Source organism: Acomys russatus, chromosome 18 (genome assembly GCF_903995435.1).
Source record: "Acomys russatus chromosome 18, mAcoRus1.1, whole genome shotgun sequence".
NCBI lineage: Eukaryota > Metazoa > Chordata > Mammalia > Rodentia > Muridae > Acomys > Acomys russatus.
The window spans coordinates 52,795,789-52,813,383 of record NC_067154.1 but is presented as its reverse complement, the minus strand read 5'-3'; the positions used below and the strand labels follow the sequence as shown (position 1 = coordinate 52,813,383).

General features: G+C 33.4%; 1 pseudogene; it reads left to right on the top strand.

Annotated features, from left to right (window-relative positions):
* The window catches only part of LOC127202332 (signal peptidase complex subunit 1-like), a 75,129-nt pseudogene extending 61,449 nt beyond the window's left edge, over nucleotides 1-13,680 (top strand).
* The last annotated feature ends 3,915 nt before the right edge of the window (nucleotides 13,681-17,595 follow it).

The window sequence follows — 17,595 nt, the reverse complement described above, 5'->3', positions numbered from 1 at the left end:
ATGCCATTTTGATTACTAAGTAGTATGTAATACCTTTTTATTGCTATCAAGTCTAAAAGATTGACTTTGAAATTCAGACAGACCGTAGAACCCGGGAAACACTAAAGTCCTGGTGCATTATTCCCCACTGTGCTAAATGGCAGAGGAGATCAATGAGGTTTGTGATCTGAATGACCTCTCTGTAGTTTCTATGTTCCTCAATGTGCTGTGACATTCACTATTATTTATGCACTGCTTGCAGCACATATTCTCTAGAGTAGAGCTGAGCCAAGTTTCAGCACTCTGTGATTACTTTGATTACAACTAGGACAACTATTGAAATTTGTTACATCATGTGGAAGCAATCAGAGTTATAATATATTAAAACAAAACATGTTTCTTATGAAATTTTTGACAACATCATGTTTAATATCTACTCTGATGAGATACTCCTTTCCTTGGCACTATGGAGCTTATGGAGATGTAAAGAAATACGTGGCAGCAAAGTGCTGCCTTGACTAGCTCTAGGATGTATTTAGTAATACAAATAAGTAAGACTGTTTTAGTGGGAAGCTACTGGGCCATGGAACTAGACCACAGGTACATTTTTGTACAGCATGAAAGAAAGTTGACAGTGATAAGCAAGATGTTGGTGACACACCTTACCTTAAAAAGGCTATGGAACGTAGAACTTCAAGACACAGGATAAGTATTTTTATTTTTTAAAAAGGAAAGAATTTTATATGTGTAAAGGACTTATTTGGATTACCATGTGCTGATTAGGTATTAAAGAAGAAACTTGTATGAAGATGGCACGATGTCTTTAAAACTTAATTGGTGATACAGAGCCAAACAAAGAACTCACACCCTGTAACTTAATACTAAATGAATATGGAGTCAATGTGCGTTGACTGTCATGGCCTAGTGAAAAAAATAAGGAGTAGTTCACCTTGGTGATTTGACTGAGAATGGACCCCACATACGCATATATTTGAATTTTTAGTCTCCAAATATACTTTTTAGGAAGGGCTTTAAAATGTGGTCTTGTGAGATGACTTGTCTCACTGAGAGGTACAATGGACTCTGAATTGTAAAAAAATCCTAAGAACCCAGTCTTACTCACTCTCTGCCTGGCAACCCTCTGACACCGTAAACAGGCCCCCAGTTAAGTATTTGCTTCCATAAGTTTCCTTAGCCATGACATCTCATCACAGCAAAAGGAAAGAATATAAGATAGTCACATATGATCTCCATGAGGAGACAGAGAGGAGTCATGAAAAATAAGGTGGTCATAACTTGATTACTCAATTTACGTACGAGGCTGTCACGTCACAGGACACTCTATTTTTGATCAATGTGTCATTACACAAAGACAATGTGATGCCATTTTCTCTGTGGTGTCACCTGTACTCCTCCTGCACATGCATGGCATAGCTTGTTCTATGTTTAGATCAATTACATAAGAATAAAAATAAATATGCTACTTTCCTATCATCTGAAAAAATACCATAATATTTTGAGTTCATTTTTTTTGCTTACTGCCTTATATCTTTGCTTGGTTCTGTATATTAGATTTTTATATATTTGTAAATTTTAATCATATACCTACTACACTATTACCAGCTCTGCTCCACAATTTTACACCACAAAGTGCTTCTCACGCCTTCTTATATAGCTCGCTGTATGGCACTTGGCCCAGTGTCATAATATGATGCAGCCCTCCTTTTTCCCAAAATATGTGGTAGAAATAGAAGTGTGCATAGTAAATACCACATAAGAACATTTCCTCTGTAGATGATTTCATAAATTTTGATACCAACTTGATGTTCATTTAAATTATCTCTAGTTCATAAATCATGGATTTGAGTCGTTTTTACATAACCTATGTGTTTGGAATAATTTACTTTGTAGGTCTTCCCACTAAATCATGACATTTATTCATATTCACATTTTCTAAACAACATTATATATATACTAAATTGTTATCCTAACAAATTATCATACACAAAAATTCTAGAGCCATATTTTAGTACACATATAAAAAAGGAGGAAAATCCACTGTATTAAAGAAATATCCAAACCCTTGTTACAATGTCAAAAAGTTACATTAATTGTTGCTTTTGATTTTGAACTTTGCATGATTCTATTTGCAACCAAGACATCTTCCTTTTTAAAATATAGAAATTATACAGGTGTGCAATATACTTCTTAAACTAAGTTAACATCATATATATTTGTAAATTTTAAAATAAGTTAAATTACATAACAGCTAAAATACATAAAATAGAGCACACATAAAAGTTCAGACAATGATAAAATAATTAACATTTTTCATAATTGCTTATCTCTGTACTGTTGCCTTTCAAATGTAACAGAGTTTAAACAAAAAGAAACAGAAAAAAAAAAAACGTGTTTTTCTATAGCACACACTTCCAAGTATACATTAGAAGTTGGTCACATATTGACATTTCTTAAATTTATAATGACTCAATATGAGGAATTTATAGAATTTTCATTAAGTTGTTTGATACAATATAGTTACATCTGTTTAAAGTTAAAATATTTAAATATAATTTTCAGTATTGGATAAAGTACTATGTTGATTATTTAATGTTATGTTAAATATATAGGCTGTATACAAACCTGAGAAATAGTCTCAGCTAAGGAGATAGATGCAAACAAAATACTTAATATGTCCTTAATAAAACCTCTTTTCCCAAGGAGGAAGATAGTCTTTAGATTCCTAGGAATTATTCATAGTACAAACTGTTTATTTTATTATATTCTTTTATAATTAAAACACCATTCATACAATAAGGTTTTTTTTAGAACGTTGTGGAGCATAAACACTGAAGTCTGTGTGTTTTGTTGGCTAATTAATCTCTAGAGTTGCTGTTCCTGACGCCAATGGTTACATAGGTTTTCCATTTCCCCAGATAGCTTATGTTAAATGCACCCACAGGTACACTTATTGTGCCATTATAGAATCCACGGAATATATCACTTTACCTTTAATGCAATATTTCTTTCAAATTCACTTCAGGGTAGAATAGTTTATGAACTCTCTCCAACAACTCCATAGCTGGGAGCAAGTTCAGTCTGAAGAACAGACTAGAGAGATTTGTGTGAACAAGGAATACTGCCTTAGGAGGCTGTGTCAGAAGTGCTCTTACAGGTAAGGCCCTGGGAAGTACAAGAATAAATTGGAAGGCTAACCCAGGGCTATAAAAATGATGCAAAATGCAATAAAATGTTGCAGTGCTTTGTTTTCTAATATACAGTCTCACTTATTTTAGACTATTACTTAAAAATCAGGATCTCTTTTTAATTAGTTTATATTTCACTTATAACATTTGAATTAGTAAAATAATTTATGATTTTCTAAGATAAATTTATATTCACAAATCTATTCCTAATGTGCTTAAGAAAACTTGTAAAGAATGGCTTAATAAAAATTTGGAAAGATTTGGTTTCCTTTGACTCTATTTATCTTGTTCTCCTTTGTCCAATGTTATTAATCTATTTGATATTGTATTTATGGATAAACAAGAACTCTAAGGGATTATATTTCAATTCTGATGCTTTTTACAGTCACTTCATATTCTATTGTTCATCACAACAGCTGTGCACTATCTTTATAATCGACACACAACTACACACATATCTATATAGTATTTTTATTGTGGTTTTACACTTATCATTATTCAACAAAATTAATTTCCTGGTCCAGGTGGGCTCCTCATTAATAGACAAACTTTCCACGGTCTCTTACTTCTCATGTCTCAAATTCTCCTTAATTTCACTCAGTCATAGAGGATAGCTTTACATTTTATAATGTTATTTCTTTTAACAATATCATTATTTGTAAATCTTTTTTAACATGATCACATCAAAGGGACTGTCTAGTGAGCTTACAGCCCATTAGCTCCTTGGTACATAGTGAGTTCATCTTCATACTTACAACGCTTTTAGTTAGACATATTTCAAGTCTAAGACTCACCTGCAGTGAAGAGAAAAATTTCCTCAAAACAAACAGAAATACTATAGTAAATGTTCAAAAGTTCGTTACCTGTAAACATTAGGTTACTTCTAATCAATTAGTAGACATACTGAGGGTGTTTGGAGTTGGAATAAATTCTCATAAGAAGTGAAAATTTAAGGCCTTTTTTTGTTTGTTTCTCATTTTGAAACAAAGTTCTTGCAAATTTCCTTTAAAAAGGAAGCTTCTTAGAATTTCAATAGTGTCCTTCTTATACCATAGGTAAGATATATAACACAGTGCCACTCAAATCTCTGACTTCCTGAATTATTGTCAATCATTTATGTCTTTTGGAAAGTTAAGTCATCATTTTGACTCTTCTTAAGATCATGATATAATTATAATATTTTTCCATTCCAATTCGTCCATTCAAACCCTCCCATACACTCCTGTTCATTATTCATACTATCTTAGAGTAGCTAATTGTTGCTTCATGTGTGTATGCATATGTAGATTTATTATATGTGTGTCTGTGTGTGTGTGTGTTTTCACAATAAAAACTGTTCAGTTCATATAGTGGTACTTGCATAAAAGTTTTTAGGGCTGACTGTTGGGCATTGGACAACCAATTGGTGTGCTCTTCTTTAGTGAAAATGGCTTCTCCTCTTCCCAGCTTTTACCAGTTTGTTGTAATTCTTCTTGTAGGGACGAGGCCTCACGAGCTTTTTTCTTCTACTTTGACAAGGCTGTTAATATTGTCTTTCTTCATTCAACTCATGTTTGGGCAGTTATATTGGTGAGATTTTATATGTGTAGCACATGGCATTACTAGGAGACACTATCTTGTAGTAAAATCCATGATCATCTAGCTCTTACCATCTTTCTCTCATATCTTCAGCATTGTTCTCTGAGTCATGTGTATGGTAGTATTACCATGGGGACTGTCCTCCACAGCTTTCCATCTTGATAGTCTGTGGTTTTCTGTTGTGAACTTTGCTGCAAAGAGCTTTCACAATGAGGGGTACATAATCTGTAATTTAAAATATCTTCTCAGCTTCTTTCAGAGGCATAGAGAAAAGAAAAATGACAGCTTTCCTTGTTGTAAAAACACTATATAAAAACCACTGATTTTTGTTTTTTTTTTTAACAGGTAGCTTTATTAATCCTTTGAGTTTTTTATATAATGTGTTTTGATCATATTCATCCCTAACTCTTCCTGTAAACTCCTCCAATACCTGCCCTACCTGTCAACACGTTGTAATCTCAGATTTCTATACACATAGTAGCAGGAATTTATTCCCATAGAAAGTAATTAATTAGTTAAAATGCAACAAAAACAATTAGAGATCAAATCAATATCTCTCAAGATCACAAGTACAAAATCCCTCAGAAAGTAATGGAAATTTGATATACAAATTTCTCCCCCCCCCATCTTTTTTTTGGCAGTACTTTCACAGTCCTGTGGAGTGCTCTTGTTCCCTTAGAGAACTAAAGATTTTTACTAAGAATTTGAAGGAATCAATTCCAAAGTAAAAAAAATGACTGATCGATATGAATTTGAGAAATATTAAGTGCTGAGAAAACACGGGGCATCCAAATGAGTACCACAGTGGATACCACAGAATTAACTAGGTTGGCAAACAGAGAAAATGAACTGGTAAATAAAATATTGGTGAGAATATAAAGCAATTGAAAACTTCTCTTTCATAGTCTTGAAAGAGACTTGAAGAATAGTGGTCTTATATGAAACTACTCTGTGAATGCCAGTGTGCCTATACTTCCATGAAAATACTGAAGAGATACAGAGTGTTATACAACGAACCATGTACTATGTTATTTTACTAAAGATACATTGAAACTGAAAAAGTACAACAATAATCACCAGAGAAATATAAATGTTGGATACACACACTATTTATAAATGTGAAGATGTATTCTCTTTCTGAAATACTTTTTCACAACCCACAGATTTACAGTTTGCCTTATTTATTATCATGGTATTGAATAGAACATGACCTTTGATCAATGTATTGTACAACAAGAAATCTACAGCAAATTAAGCCTTCCAATAATTACATACCATTGGCCTTGGAATGCACAAGTTTCATGATGCTCTCCAGTATTCTGGATCTGCTCACTGTGTATAAAGAAGAAAGGCAATCCTGCAGTTTGCAAATATATGCTAACACCTTCTAGAATGTAGAGCCTCCTGTAAGTCTGGAGCAGATACACCTTAGATTCAGGGTGGGTGTTAAAGGTTAGAAACAAGACTGATACCATTTAATATTTAATATTTTTCTAGTAACACAGAGTTTGCATATTATCACCAGGATTTTGAACCTCATTGGCCTGAAGCTAAAAAATTATTCAAACAGGGGAGGTGCACATTGCTGAACTTGAAATTCAGGTATACTCTTGGCTAACTGAAGCTTCACGTCAGGAAAAAACAATGGAACACAGTTTTATTTTATTTCTTCCCTAACTAGTTTTAACTGTCAGAAGAGTTGTGTTACTCATATAAAATGTAAGTATGAAAACATGTCTGTTGATAACACAGAAGACTCTGTGGGGGTAACCTGTATAAATTAGAATTAGTTTTTTACCTCACCCAGTGGACATCGAAGACAAATCACTATGTCCCAATTCTTCAGGAACTTTGGTTTGGATCACAATGTCAGTCTTAAACTACAAATTCCTGAAGGCTTAGTGGAAAGTAAATGAAATTATAACAAAGAAAGTAAGCAGTGAAAATGTAATAAAAATACAAGTGATTATATTTGCTTTAAATTAAAATTTTTACAAATATTCACATAATATTATACTATATTACTCACTAATCAGTTTATATTAGGTATGTCAATTTGGTTATATATATACATATATATATATATATCACAGCATATTAAGTAGGAAGTAATAGTGAAAGAAAAATTATTCCCAATATAATGTCTAACACAAGATATTCTAAAATATTCAGCTTTAGGAACCTTAGTCCATCTTGCTCAGTAGTCTCTATAACAAGTTTTATAATGACTTAGTCTATAGAATCATTTTATATTATTTAATAAAAACTGTGCATCCACAATTGTTTGTCATTCACTTAGCACTGTGAAGAGACACCATGACCATGTCAAGTCTTGGAAGGTATTTTAACAAGTGCTTCCTTACAGTTTCTGAAATTTAGACAGCATGTCAGCAAGCCAGAAGAGGGGGTCCAGGAGAAGTATTTGAGAGTTCTATATCCATACATGTAGGCACTAGGAAGAGAGAGATCAGGACCGGTGTAGACTAGTGAAACCTTCTGTAATGGGCCAGCAACATTCAGTTGTATAAATGTGACAGAGTTTTATTTTTCAGTACAGATAAAAGTCACTCTTTTCATTTTTTAATTAATTAAACATTTTTTATTTTTTACATATACATTTATATTATTATACACACATGCATATATATGAACTCCCTATAGCAGGAAGAACCATGACATAATCAGGAATTATATAAATATTACATTCTTACTGATTTTGCTATTTGCATTTGACAGCCTTGAAGAAAACATCTTTCCTACCTTGGTGCGTCTAAAATTCTGAATGTAAATCAATATCCATCACATCTCGTCGTTATGAGTTTAAAATATCTATCTAGACCTATAAACATTAACCCCTAAACAACTAAGCTTCATTGTAAAACTAACCTACCTGGTCTTCCACTCCATCAGAGAGTTGAGAAGGAGTAAACGTGATTACCTGAATATGCCAGGAGTGCAGGATAGTAGCTTTCCAATTGAAAAGATGACTGAGACAGTTTGCAGCCTGAATAGTGACTGAAAACTCTCTATAACATGGGACACAGTTTTAATACAGTCTTCTGTTGAGAAGCAACTAGGTTGCTTCAAATTTCTAGCTGTAATGAACAGAGCAGCAATGGACATGGTAAAGTAAGTGCTTTTTAGTATGATGTAGAATTTTTGTATACGCCCATGAGTGGCAACACTGATGTTGAGGTAAATTGATTCTCATCTTGCTGAGGAACTATCACACTGATTTCCATAGTGGCTGTATAGATTTTCACTCCCATAGAAACAAATGAGTTGCTAGCATGAGCTGTTATTTTGATAGTGTAAGATAAAATATGAAATAGTTTTGATTTGCATTTCCTTGATGAATAAGGATGTTAACTTTTTTTTTTAAAGTTTCTTAGTTATCTGAGGTGTTTCTTTTCTTTTGTGTGTGTGTTTTTTTTTGTTTTAATTCTCTGGCTAGACCTTTACCTTATTTTAAACCAATTGCTTGTTTTCTTTAATTACAGTTTCTAGTTATTTTCATATGCTTTGTATATTATTTCTCTATCAATTATTTATATGGTTTAAATACTTTCTCATTCTGTAGCTTTTCACTTTGGATGATGGTGTCCTTTGCTGTACATAAACCTTTTCTTTTAATGAGATCTTATTTGTCACTGTTTTCTTTTGTTTTTGAGGCAGAGTCTCTCTGTGTTAGCCTTGGATGCCTTGGCCTCGCATTGTAGACCAGGATGGCCTTGAACTCACAGCTATCTGCCTGCCTCTACCTCCCAAGTTTTGAACTCAGTTCTGGTATAAGTGGTGTTTCTTTCAGAATTTTTAATTCTGTGTACATTTCTCTGTCAATGTGTTAGAAGACATTCCTGAATTTCTCTTCTATCATGTTTAGTGTATGTGGTTTTCCATTGACGTCTGATTCATTAGGTATCGAGTTTTATGAAGCAAGATATTCATGGGTCTATCTTATTTCAACTACATGAAGATGTCAGTTTGATCAGTACCATCTTGAAAATAGTGTCTTTTTTCTCGTACATATTTTGTTTTCTTTATTTAAAAAAATCATGTTTCCCGAGGTGGGAGGACATGTGTCTGTATCTTCTATTTGATTCAGTTCATCAACATGTCTGTTTTGTACTAATCCTATGATTTGATCTTTACTATATGTGTGTACTATAATTTGAATTTATGGGAGATATCTCCGTAAGATCTCTTATTTTTCATGAAATTTATAGCAGTAAGTGTCTAAATAATAACTTAACACTGCACTTGAAAATTCTATAACAAAAAGAAAAGAATCACAACCAAAAGAGTAGAAGAAAAAAAATCAAACTTAATGCTAAAGTTAATAAAATAGAGACAGATCAAAGAATTAATGAAATACAACATTGGTTCTTTGACAGAATAAAAAAAAAAAAAAACACTGTGTTTTCCACATTAGTAAAATGCAGAGAAAGAAAACAGAAATTAACAGAGTTAACAAAAGGGCATACCAACAGTAACCTAGAAAGTCCAGTGAAAACCGAGTACATACTTTAAAAAGCTGACCTCTACCAAGTTGAAAAATCTAAAAGAAATAAATAATTTTCTTTGTACATACCAATTCCTATAGTAAAATAAAGATCATATTTTGGAAATTCCTTGTTTTTAATAGCTGAGTAGTATTCCATACTGTAAATGTACCACAGTTTCTTTATCCATTCTTCTACTGAGGGACACGTAGGCTGTTTCCATGTTCTGGCTATTATGAATAAGGCAGCTATGAACATGGTTGAACATATGTCCCTGTTGTGTGGTAGTGAATCTTCTGGGTATATTCCAAGGAGTGGAATAGCTGGGTCTTGAGGAAGCCCTATTCCCATTTTTCTGAGAAAGCGCCAGATAGATTTCCAAAGTGGTTAGCCGATGGACAGGACATTCTCCACCGTTAAGTGGAGAAGGAGATCTGACTTTCACACAAACTCTGGTGCCCCATATTTGACCATGTCCCTTGGATGGGGATGCCTGGTGGCACTCAGAGGAAGGATAATAAGTCACCAAGAAGAGACTTGATACCTTATGAGCATATACAGGGGGAGGAAGTCCCCCTCAGTCACAGACATAAGGGAGGGAAACAGGGAGGGAAGCGGGAGGGAGGGAGGAATGGGAAGATACAAGGGATGGGCTAACAACTGAGATGTAATTTGAATAAATTAATAATAAAAAAAGGAAAAAAAGATCATATAAACAATTAATTGTGACCTATAACCCACAGTGAAAAGAATATATAATTAAAAGTTTATCGACAAAAAACAAAAACAAAATAAAGCATAGGACCATCTGGATGTAGCACAGACTTTCAAAGAGTTAACTGAAATACTGCTCAAATTATTTGACAACACAGAAATTGAAGGAACATATCCAGCTTAAGAGGTCACAATAGTCATATTACACAAACCACATAAAGACCCAATAAAAGAGGAGAATTATAGACACATTTTTCTTATGATTGTAGATTCCAAACTTCTCAGTAAAACACTTGCAAAATCCATCTGAGACCACATACAAAGTAGTCTTCTTACTAGAGATTAACAGATGGTTCAACACACGAAAATAATATATGTATTATACCCTGTGAACAGATTGAATGTCAAGAAACATATAATCATTGCATTCTATGCAGAAAAATTCATGATAGTAGTTTATGGCAAAATTAGGTTTTTTTGTTTTTTTTTTTAATTTTTTTAATTAATTTATTCTTGTTACATCTCAATGGTTATCCCATCCCTTGTATCCTCCCATACTTCCCTCCCTCCCATTTTCCCTTTAGTCCCCTCCCCAATGACTGTGACTGAGGGGGACTTCCTCCTCCTTTATAAGCTCATAGGGTATCAAGTCTCTTCTTGGTAGCCTGCTATCCTTCCTATGAGTGCCACCAGCTCTCCCCCTCAAGGGGACATGGTCAAATGTGAGGCACCAGAGTACATGAGAAAGTCATATCACACTCTCCACTCAATTATAGAGAATATTCTGACCATTGGCTAGATCTGGGAAGGGGTTTAAAGTTTACCGCCTGTATTGTCCTTGGCTGGTGCCTTAGTTTTGAAAACTAAGGCAAAATTTGTTTTAAAAAAGGGATACACCTGAACATAGCAATGGCAAATTTACTGCAAAGCCATGTCCAACATCAACCTAAATATTGAGAAACTCAAAAGAATTCCCTACTACAATCCAAAACAAGACAGACTGACCACTCTTCTTGCATGCTGATTATAATACTTCAAGTTTTTCTAGCAATAAGACAGATGAGTTAGGTCAAAGGGAAATAAATTGCAAAGGAAGAAGTCAATGCATCTTTATATACACATGATATAATAGTGTATACATATAGTCCTTAAAGTTCCATGAATAGAGTCTTATAACTGATAAACTCTTTTACCAAAGTAGCTGGATAAAAATTAACTTAGAAAACCACAGTAACTGAGAAAGAAATTAGGATTGCAACATCATGACAGCATCAAATAATATAAAATATCTTGGAGTAACTCTAACCAAATGCATGGCACTGTATGATACAAATTTCAAGTTTTACAGAAAAACACTGAAGAATGTATCATAATATGGAGAGACCTCCTAATCTCTGGATAGGAAGGATTAAAATAGGATATATTCTCACCATACCAAAAACAATCTATGAATTTAATAAGATCCCCACAAACTCTGAAACACAGTTCTTCACGGGCCTTGAAAGGAGAATTTTTCAGCTTTGTATGAACACAGCAAGTCAGGATAATAAAAATAATTCTTACTCTACCTTTCATTCCCCCATTCTAACAATCCCTGCAGCAGGTTTCAAGCCCTACTTAAGATAGGAAGATGCTTTTCAACCATATTTTCCAGTTACTAATACTCAATGCTCTTTAATGTCATTTGCAAGCTTATGGTTGTAAAGCAGATATTAACATATATCTATAGTGTCATATATGTACATATCTCCTAAAGTTTTTTATATATATGTTTGTGAAATTTATCACTAAATTTGGTTCTGTTGATAGTTCTTAATGTAAGAGGCAATAAAACTTCCAAAAGTAAATTATATCTGTGTTTAGGTAAAAGGCAAACAAAGCTTAGTTTACATTTTAGAATTCCTAAAAACATTTCTCAATTATATCCTGCATCACTTTTACTTTTTATTTATGCTTTATTAGTGTATTGATAGAACATGTGCTTGCACAGCATGCATGTGGCAGCCAGACGAGTACTAGGGCGTTTCGACTCTCTCTGTACCATTCTAGGAACTGTGTGGGATTGAACTCATGCATCATGCTTTGAAACAGGTAAATTTATGTGCAGAGTCATCTTGTCGGCATCTGCATTTATTTTAAACACACTCATGACTCACATTTAATCCATAAGTACTCTTAATTTAATTATGTTTATGGAATGTTCTCTAGAGGTTTTTTAGACATTCATTGTAGAATTGTACTTTCAAGTTAATTAACAAACATCTCATCCACATGTTTCTAATTTATTACAAAAACTTTAATTTTATTTGTTTAATAATTTTTAAACATATAACATTATTACTAATCTATATTCATGGGGTAGACATATAAATGACTGCAAGATCGACGAAAGCTATTTCTTCTTCACTAATATTATATAAAATGGAAATTAACACCTGAAGGATGTGTGTCCTCTGGCCTACTAAAATAGATTCTGTTCATAATAAAGAAAAAAGATAACAGTTACCAAGAAGGCAGTTAAATGACATCATGTATACAGTTCATGGGAGTGTGGCTTATCAACAGTCATTATGACAACTCTGAAGAGTCAGTAAAACAAACAAACAAACTCTTAAAAACTAAAATTATTTAGTGGAAGAATAGTGTTTTTCTTTCAGGAACTGTGAGGTTAAGGAAAGCATAAATCATATCTGCAATAATTTTTTCACATTAGCTAAAATTTTATTATACTATTGGTTAAATATGGAAAATCTGCTATCGGTATGATGTTAACTCAAATGACTGCAATATTCATAAACTAACTTCTTATTAATTAGTACAGAATTATTCAATAGGGTAGTGTGAACAAAATTAAAAATTGGTATAAGATGTACAAAGGTAGAAAAAATTGAACTGCTCGGACACAGGTGCTCGGCAGCCCGGCTAGGCTACATTCAGTGTCGCACTCTGCAATCCATAAGCTTTAAGAATCAGCTTCCCTATTGTCCTTGGTTGGTGGCACAGTTTGAGTAGAAGCCCTGGGTCCAGATCCACCAGTCATAATGTTCTTCTTGTAGGTTTACAGATCCCTCTGGATCCTTCTATTTCCCCCATTTTCCATAAACATCGAACCCCTACCCAGATCTAGCCAATGGGAGACCCGGTGGCACTCAGAGGAAGAATAGCAGACTAGCAAGAAGAGACTTGATACCCTATGAGCATATAGAGGGGAGGAGGTCCCCCTAAGTCACAGACCTAAGGAAGGGGAATAGAGGGAAAGCGGGAGGGAGGGAAGAACAGGAGGATACAAGGGATGGGATAACAATTGAGATGTAATATTGAATAAATTAATAAAATATTTTTTAAAAGAATCGGCTACCCTCATTTTACTGTCCGTGTTGATGATCCCTGCCAAGTACACTGGACCATCTGAGCTCACTGCCGACCCAGTGGCTTACGTGGGGCAGAAGCTAGCTGAACAGATGTTTCAGAAAGTTATTCATTTTTCTTCAGTAGTTGGGTTTATATACAGGCCCGTGGAGCTACAATTTAGGTGGACTGCCTACATCGTTATGGCTGAATTGCTTTCCTGTGTTGGCTGACATTTCCTCCGAGGCCCATCTATCGCCGACATACCTGAAGTGGTTACTGTTCAAGACTTAGGCACAGACGACAGGAAATCAGGGAACAGCAAAAATAAGAGACCTGCTAAGAATAATTGATGGGGGCTCACACGATTTGGCCACTGCGCTTTTGTTTTTTATAGAAGGGCTGAACTTCTTTCATAACCAAAATATGAGCTTAAAACACCTGTGTTCTACAGTGTAGTTGTGCAGAGATCTAGTTGTCCTTGTTGCATTTCTAATCCAATTGTATTTTACTTTGTAACTATTTTACCATCTCTTCGTAATCTTTTTATGGAGAAAGGGAACTGTAAATATGCAGTGATTCTTTGAGGTGTACTTAATGAATAAACACCTCATAACTGGTAAAAGAAATGAACTTACAGTTGCTTGTTGATTCAAAAAAAAAAAAAAAAAAAAAAAAAGATCAAAACCACATCTCACTTGAGTAATTACTTTCCAAAATTATTCTTCAAAAGACTTATCATCTTCATTTTACTTTAGGCTAACAATTATTTTTAAATATTATTTCATAAAGATTGGGATGATAGCTTAACTGTAAGAAAGCAAAGACCATTTTAAATTATGTCACTAATTTATGATTTTTTTCTCTATACTTTATTGTATTAATAATAAGTAACCAAATGAGTAGCCTATGCCAGGCACTGATATTAAAAAAAAAAACAAAACTAGAGTGTTAACCATAGTCTATATAAAAATATAAAACCCTGGCATTTAGAATGTTTAATGAACTTACACAAGTCCTTGATTAGTAAGAATAAAAACTACTTTGAGGCTATGCTCTTAGATAATGCTTGCAATGGCATATCTATGCCTGTGTGAATAAGTCATAGTTAGCAATATTTCATAACCATGTTAGCATGAGCAAATTAAAATAACTTTGAAATGTTACAACTTAATAGTCCATTCTCAAAAAGTAAGCCAGATCTCTTAAATTTTTACAGCAAAGTGTATATTTTTAAATCAGATTTATATTATGCTACTGAGGTAGTTATAGCGGTTTATTTGCAAAATAGGATTTAAAACTAATATATATAGTAGAGCTGTACAAATGTATATAAAATTAAATGTAGCTTCTTACCTCAAATGTAATATTTTAATCTATTTAATATGAATTATTAATAAAATACTATAACCATATTCTGGCAAAAATATGTTGCTAAAATACTTATTTGATTCTGTATAAGCATTCTCTTCATATTATTTCCCCCCTTGCGTCCAAAAAGTCATTGAAATAAAATGTTATCTCTGGTAAATTATTTGGGGAATTGTTGATGTTTATCAACTTGTCTTAGTAGGAAGTATAAATCAAATTAGAATTGCAAGCAATCTTAAAACAGCAAGTTGTTGAAATTTACAACTCAACACTTCTGTCTATTGTGTTTTCAGTTCCTTATTGTGTCAGTGTAGCAGGTCATCATACAGAGATTCTCAGGTTTGTCACTGTCCATAAATTATACCATGCTAGCCACATTCCTGTTACTCACAGTTGATTTGTAACTCCGTCAGAAACTGAATTTGAAAATTTGAACCCAATGACTACCTGACAGAATAAAATTTATATATACATATGTGTATATATATTAAATTATTATATGTATTATAATAAATATAATTAAATGTAGCTTATTACCTCAAATTTAATATTTTATATTTGTTCTATGAAACAAAAAGTTAAGTGCTACATACAAGAGCCTCAACACGGCCTTGGCAGGTCGGCTTCACCATTCTTTGTCTAGTTTTAAGCAGAGGAACATATCTCTACAGTTTGCTTTATCATCATTCCAAGCACAAATAATGATTTAGCAGAATCACTGGAATCCAGCCTTAAGTTTTAGAGCATACAGTATAATTGGGTTAATAAAACAGCACCACTCTATGAAGGTTGTGTAGTCAAGAGACTCTATTTTATAGTTATTAGTTGGTAAATAGAAAGTTCAGAGAAAGCACTCTAGTCATTATGGCAATATAGTAGATTTTAATACAAGTGAGCATGGCTTAAGAATTTGTTGCTAAAGGTTTTTTCCACTAATGGAACATTCACAGTAAAAAGCCTTAAGTTTATATCTACTTACTTATGCTCTACTGAAGAACTGTGATAAATGCAGACATTCACAAGGCATGTCAGAAAAGAAAAAAGATTGTGTTTCAAAAAGTAAATATAGATATTTATGAGATATATGTCCCAAAACATAAAATTTATAATAATTTTAAAGCAGTGCTATTCTTTCAAAAAGGATATTAATCTTATTTTTTATAGGATTAAAAAACACTTAATAAGGAAACATAATGCCGTTGAGAAGAACCCCTGATGCTGCCCTCAAACGTCCCTCTCCAAACAACATAACACATTGGTAAACAGTATAATCAATTCCATTCTAGGATTTATGATCTCTACCATCATGGCTTTTCACAATGGTTACAATAATGGACGTGGATTGCATCCTATAGAGTAAGCTTTTAATTGAATGTTTTTCTTCATAAGAAAAGCTGTATTTTAAAATGTTTATGATTCTTTAAATAAAGAATTATTTAAGCTTTCATATTACAGGATTTCAATTCATCACTCGTTTTTTGAGCAGCACTTTGATCCTGGAGAAACATCACAGAGTTTTTCAGACTTTACAGTCCTGTTAGCTGTTGCCTTTTATAATATGTTTCAACATCTAGTGGCAATAGTGTCTATCAGGATGGAATTATAGAATGTTGGCAAGGTGAACTTATCAATGTATCTCTATGTAGGAACTGAAATGTAATAGAGCTTACATCTTTTGCATGTGATCAGAATTTTACCCAAAATGTAGAATTTAAGCGCTGTGTAAAAAAGTTTTAGGGACAGAGTTCACATTAGGTGGAAAGACAGAGCTTCACAAAAGTCTGACCAAGTCCCCTGGAGAGGGAGGCCTGGTGGCACTCAGAGGAAGGACAGCAGGTTACCAAGAAGAGACTTGATACCCTATGAGCATATACAGGGGGAGGTAAATCCCCTCAGGAACAGTCATGGGGTGGGGAATAATGGGAAAATGGGAGGGAGGGAGGAATGGGAGGATACAAGGGATGGGATAACCATTGAGGTATAACAAGAATAAATTAATTTTTAAAAAGTCTGTAATGTTTTAAGAGACATATATGGAGTATATTTTGCTTCTTTAATATATATATTTAAATTGTGTCATTCAAAAATTATTTCCAAAACAATATGTTAGTTTGTCATTATTTACCTGACATCCTTAATTTAATTTTACAGGAGATATATTTATCTCACAATTTATCACAGTTTCTTCATAAAGTACAATTGGTGCCTTTGTGATATGTTATGCATGTGTCTTTTCCTGTAATCTTACACTAGTCACCTTCCTTTCATCTTATCTTACACTTGTCATGTGAATAAATCTTCTAATAATTAAATTATATCACGTCTTTAAAGGCATTTGATGATATATGCATAGAATTGTGTTTGTTCATTGAATTAATTTCTACATACATATTTTACTTAACTATGTAATTAAAATGAACTTTCAAATTAAAAACTATTACATCATGTTTTGTCCTAGGTTTTGGTGTTGTTTTATCCTCCTGAATAAAATAAAACTATTGAATTTGCAATGAACTTTGTTTCTCAAATAAAATTTAGTCAAACATGAAATTCAGTACTTGAAAACTTTTAAAATTCCTGTTAGTTAATCTCACATAAAAAGTGAAATTCAAGTGCTGGAGAGATGGCTCAGCACTTTGGAGGAGGTCTCACTACCTCTAAAGAAGACCTGAGCTCAGCTATAGCAACACATCAGGTGGCTCAAAAGTTACAGTCACTCTTTTTCCAACTTATCTGACACAATTTTCTGTCTGCTGTGAACATATTCCCACATGTGGAATTGTATTTTGGACATTGAGAGATAGTTCAGTAGTGAAGTGCATTGGCTGCCTTTGGCAGATGGCCTACTTTCAGTTCCTGGTACCCACAGGGCTGCTTTCAGTGGCCTGTAACTCAGG